The following is a 6,000-nucleotide window of genomic DNA, read 5'->3' on the forward strand; positions in this document are numbered from 1 at the left end:
CTCCTTCCTCTGCGCGGAAGGAGACGCAGGTAAGATGGCACCGGGGACTCGGCGGTGCGTATGTGGCTTGTTCAGCTCAGCTCACTTCCGGGCCGGAGCAGCACGGCCCTCCACAGGGGTGTCTTTCGTTAGAATCTCATTTAGCAGATTCCTCAGCCTGGCATTCGTGGTCTTAGAGGAGATCGGTGTACCTCCCCAGGGCCCCAGCTCACTACCCTGCCCCCACACCACAGGAGGGCTTGCTGTGCCCCTAAGCCTCCCTCTCTCTCGGCCTGTGCGTTTGCTGCACACTCTACCCAGGATGGCCCGGCTCCGTGCCCTCAGCCACCTTCACGATGCTACCCACCCCTCAGGAGCTTCCTCAGACCCCGTCTCCCCCACAGGGACCTCTCAAAGTGTAGCCCGTAGTTTTCCGTTGGAGAACTGCTTCTCATCTCTGTCCCTGGCCTCCCATCTCCTCAGAAGGCCTGTGCTGTCTGCATGTGCCTCTACCACCGGGTGTTGCAATCCCAGAAAACAAGGCCTCTATTTCCCCAAATCTTCTCTGTCTCCCCACTAATGAGCACCCTGGAGGCACCTTGTAAGCACTGGATTAATGATTGCTGAATGCAGCTGCCCTGTGTGGAATGTTGATTAAGGCCTCATGGTTTCATCCTGGGTCACATTTGTTTGCAGCTGTAAAAACCCACAGCAGCCACTGTAAGGCGTTGAAGCAGGAGGGCCTGACTCCCTCTGTCCAGGCTGGAGGCCCAGGGAGCTTGGTTGGCGGAGGGCAAGGGGTGCGGGGTTCTTTTCTGTTGAATGGATCACTTTAAATACTAACAGCTTGCATTTTATGGTTGATCTGTGGGTGAAGGGGAGAAGAGGATTGTGGTCATTGGACAGCCTTTGCTACAATTTAAAAAAAAAAAGGCATTTTCTCCCTGGATTTTTACATTTTTGTTAAAAAAAAAAGATTCAATTCCCTGTCCCATCTGCAGTCCTCTCGGCCAGGCTCTTGATCCCTCTTGATAGGTGTGTTTCCATCGTGGCTCACACAAAGCCCCTTCGAACACCTCTCCAGTTTAAGGAGAAGAAGCTGCCGCCTGATTCTCTTTTTTTTTTTTTTCTTTTTTTTAGCGGTACGTGGGCCTCTCACTGTTGTGGCCTCTCCCATTGCGGAGCACAGGCTCCGGACGCACAGGCTCAGCGGCCATGGCTCACGGGCCCAGCTGCTCCGTGGCATGTGGGATCTTCCTGGACCGGGGCACGAACCCGTGTCCCCCGCATTGGCAGGCGGACTCTCAACCACTGTGCCACCAGGGAAGCCCTGCCTGATTCTCTTTTAAGTGTCCTGTGTGCCGGCCCAGCCAGGGGGCTTCCTCTGGGACCCACCTCGCGGCCGGGCTGTCTTCGTCTAGAAGTCGAAGGTGCCTCACCTCTTCGTGCCCAATCTTGCTTCTGCTTAATTTTCATCCCATGTCATGAAGCTGCTCTGAACTCTCAGGGACATTCAGAGAGCACCTGCTCCTTGAACACTTTCATCCTTCGGAGGTGCAAGTCTCCCTTCCCCACTCCCCCTGTCCCAGCTAATGTAGAAAGAATATTCACATTTACGGGAGAGAGCCAGAATGTTTCTATTTGCACTTTATAGATTCATCGCCTTCAAAATGTAATTTTAGAAATGTCAAGTTGATTTTGAGTTCTGGGAGAGTGAGAAAAGCATCCGTCAGCTTCAGAATTAGAAATGTGCCAACTTAGAAAGAACCAGCACTTGTTGTTATCAGAGGTTTATGCCCAAGAAAATGTTACCTGCTCAGAACTGGCAGCCTTGGGAGCCCTGAGTTGCCAGTTGGCGTGTAGGTGGGGCTCACCATCATGTGTTGACATTGGGTGTGGGCCACGGCAGAGCCCCCCCCAAGGCTGCCATGTGAGGCTGCCTAGCCCTCTGGGTTAAGATGGCACCCACCAGACCTCTCCTGCCCATGCTTCAGCTCCAGGGGCCAATTAACCAAACTCTATGCTTTTGTCTCTGAGACCCCTCCCCAAGGGCTGACCCTGGCAGTAGCTCAGGGCTAACTATTAGCACTGTTGGATTTTGCCAGTATATCAAAGTTGCTTCTGTCTTTGTGATCAACTAGTGTCCTCCAGACAGGCCATGGTAGTTAATCCTCTGCTTTGGTTTAAACCATCTCCCAGTCCCAGTCCCAGTGTACTGATGTAGGTCTCTTTAGCTTTGTTGGAAAATAGATTTCAGGTTGGAGGCAACTCCGAACGATTGGCAATGGCTGTCAAGAATTCTGCATTGAGAAGAATTCTTATAAATGAGTGATATTTGTGATGGGTACAGGGCAGGGAGTGGTGGCAACAATGCTATCTAATTACCAGCACTACATTAGACCTTGCCTTTCATGCAGCTTTTAGATTTCACAACTTCTTCTTATCCTTCTCCTTCTTTCTCCTTTTCTTCTTCTTCTTTCTCCTCTTCCTCCCCTTCCTCTTCTTTTAATCAAAAATGGCTAGGGGGCTTCCCTGGTGGCGCAGTGGTTGAGAGTCCGCCTGCCGATGCAGGGGACGCGGGTTCGTGCCCCGGTCCAGGAAGATCCCACATGCCGTGGAGCGGCTGGGCCCGTGCGCCATGGCCTCTGAGCCTGTGCTCCGCAACGGGAGAGGCCACAGCAGTGAGAGCCTCGCGTACCGCAAAAAAAAAAAAAAAAAAAAAAAAAAAATTGGCTAGGATTTGGCAACATCGACAGAGGGGCTGCATGAATGAGAAAAGCAGAAAGCTCAAAGAACACATTACTGACACCTAATTCGACTCAAACTCATTTAAACAACAACAACAAAAAGTGGGGGTGGATTTATTCGCTCAGGTAATTAAAAAGTCCAGGTGTAGGCTTTCATGCATGGCTGGATCTAGGGGCTCAGATGATGTTCTCAACAATTATCCCCTCTTCAGCTCCCAGCTCTGATTCCCTCTGTGTTGCTTCATTCCAACAGACTCTTCTCATAAGGAGGCCAAAAGGCCACCAGCATCTCCAGCCAAAGTCTTGATTTGAGTCTGCCTTTTGTCCTTGGTCCAATCATCAGTCAACCACTGGGGTGAAAAATAGGCTATATGCCCAGCTTTTCATGAGCCTATCCCTGGAGCTCAACCCTCGAGGACTGGGAATAGAGAGAAGATAGTTCCTTAAGGGAAAGCTAGGGTGCCATTACTAGAGGAAGAGGGAATGGACCTTGGGAAGGAGAATGCAATAGCGATCCACGCTAGTTTCCACTGGAAGGACTTTGACGAGGCACTGTGTAGTCTTTCCAGAGGGATATGGAGTGAGCTGTGTTAAAAGAACTGGAATGTTTTCCAGGAACCCCACTGGGATCCCTTTTGAGGTCATTCCCAGCACTGGGGCTGGAAGGCTTGGTGCTCTCAGTGGCCTGTGGAGGATCCCTACCTTGCAGCTGACCTATAGCTGACTTCAGGAAAGCCAAAAGGGATCACAGAGCTCTTTGTATCCAATCCGCTCATATCCAGGTAATGAGACTGAGGGACCCAGGGGACATAAAAAAACTATAAGTTAAGTGGAAAACCAAGACTAGAGCCCACATTGCCTGACTCCTGGGCCAAGCCTTCTTTTACTTCAAGGTGTTTGCTAGAAACTGAGAGCTGAGGTTTTAGACCAGTCATTAAATACACCTTTTGGAGATAGAATCTAGCACAGTAATATAGGGCAGTCATTAGAGTTTGGGTTCTGAAGCTGGACAAATCTGTAGATACCAAAATTAACAGAAGCAATGCACAGTTACTCTAAAGCAATGGGAGGCTTGAAACCAGAAACACCAAGCCAGCAGCAGCAGAGAGGTATGGACCAGACAGGGGGTGGAGCAGGGGAGAGGGCAGGTGGTGGCCAGACCCTGGAGACAGCCCGGGCCACTCCAGTGCTCTCAGTTAGACTTCTTTGATCAACTGACGAACCTCTTAGAAAATAGGATCTTTGCCTTCTGATAATTAATCGGTAAGAGACTGACCTGAGGACTCTGTTGCTCTCAACAGGCCCAAATGCTGGCTCTAGAGTTCTCAAGAGGAGCCACAGTCATTGTGTCCTCCTGGAGAAGAACATGATTATTCTCAATGGAATTCCGGGGCCCCTCAGGCTCTCTATCAAATCTCTTCCTTTCCCCGCTGGCCCAATGGCCTGACACTCTGGTGGCACTTCCAGTATGTTCAAGGGCACTGAGATGTCCTCCTTCCACTGCTAGGAACCCTGCCCCACCTACCTCCCCACCCCCCAGTGGGAGCAACAACCTCAGCGTTGGATAACTGCTGGCTTTGGCATTAGGGTGGTGATTTCATGATGTGGCCCAGCAGAGAGCTGATTGGAAGTGCCCAGGAAACCTCTAAAACTCAACAGAGGCCACCTCTGCCAGTGAGGGATGAGGCAATCGATTTTAGAAATGCCTCATCAATAGAGGCTGGATTATATATCCGCTCTCTGGGGCTTCCTTCTCCAGCTACTTCCCAGGGAGCTCTTTTATTGATTTTGATCCGAGGTGTCTCCTTGCTGTTTCTGGCCCTGAACTGTGGGTGCCCAAGGGTCTGTCTCACACTTAGAGCATCCCCCACGGTGCCCCTGTCCCCAGCACAGACAGAAGGCATTCTTAGGATGCAGTGCTGGACAGATAACATCCTTGCTTCCATCCTTTTCCAGCACCTCATTGCTATTTCTGATGGCTGGGTTCTAAATTCTTTCTGCCTTACTATAGAGTCTATTCTGGCCCAGGGATTTATGGACCTCTTAGCATCAAGAGTTTTGTACATCCTCTGAGATCATATGTAATTTTTTGTGAAAATGCCCCTCTGTGGATTTTTTTTCCTGAGGAAATGGTCTAGAGCTCCCATAAATCCTCAAAGGGGTCGATGAACAATAAAAGTCAGAAACATTCATGCCAATCATCAGAGGTTTCATGCTGATGCTGAGGGCACCGATGTGATTGGAACTTCCTGTGAGCCCTGAAATCCCGCATCGTTCGTGTGTCAGCAAGCGGGAGGCTCCTTGGACTACTTTTCCCGGCAGGGAAGTCACAGCCATTCTGTCCTGTTTCCTCTCTCCTTGCCCTTAATGGCTGAATTGGCCACACGTGGGGTGGGCCCAGTAGTCAAACTGAGGGCTATTTTTATCCTGCCAGTAGGAGCTGCCATCCTGGGTGAGCTGTGACTTCGGCTCCAGCTTGAAGGAAGAAGCTGGCAGGAGAGAACAAATCCTGACAACATACTAGCCTGAGCTCTTGCTACCTGCAGTCTGCCACCCATCTGTTAGCTGCCCTCAGAACCAGCCCTGGGGGAGCCCTTGCCTCTTTATCTTGGGTTTCAATGGGGAGCCTGTGGTGAGAGCAGCCCAGGGCCAAGCAGGTTTTTCTGCCCTAGAAACCAGGTCTTTGGTTAAAGATGAAGCACCTGGAGAGGAGAGAGGGGTGGGTCCAGGGTGAAGCCGGAAGTGTCCTGGTCTCCTGGCCTGGTTTCCGGGGGTGGGCGGGGTGAGCAGAGCCGGGCTGCTTGTAGAGGGAAGACAGGGTCGGAGGCGCACTCCTGGGCCTCTTGCCTGAGTAGCCTGGGTGGTGGGAGCCAGACAGACTGCCCAGCTGAGAGCGAGGAACGGTGCAAACGCCAGGCAGTGGACGGCAGAGAAGGAGGTAGGGCCCTGCAGTGAATGTCCCTGAGGACATCAGAGGCAGAGACGTTAGGCTAATGTAACCGTGTTTATGGCTGTCCTACCTTCAGTCTTTCTGACCCTACATAGATTGTGGAAAATAAAAACAGCTGTTATCCATGAGGAACTCTATGCTGGGCACTGTGCCATGCGCACATAAGCCCACTCATCGTCTTAACTATCGTATGTGGTAGGATTTTTTTTTTTTGGTGTGTGTGTGTGTATGCATTTAAAAAAATTTTTTTTTAATTGAGTTACAATTCACGTACCATAGAATTCACCCTTTTAAAGTGTATGATTCAGTGCTTTCTAGTATACT

This window comes from Pseudorca crassidens, chromosome 8, assembly GCF_039906515.1.
Source record: "Pseudorca crassidens isolate mPseCra1 chromosome 8, mPseCra1.hap1, whole genome shotgun sequence".
Lineage (NCBI taxonomy): Eukaryota > Metazoa > Chordata > Mammalia > Artiodactyla > Delphinidae > Pseudorca > Pseudorca crassidens.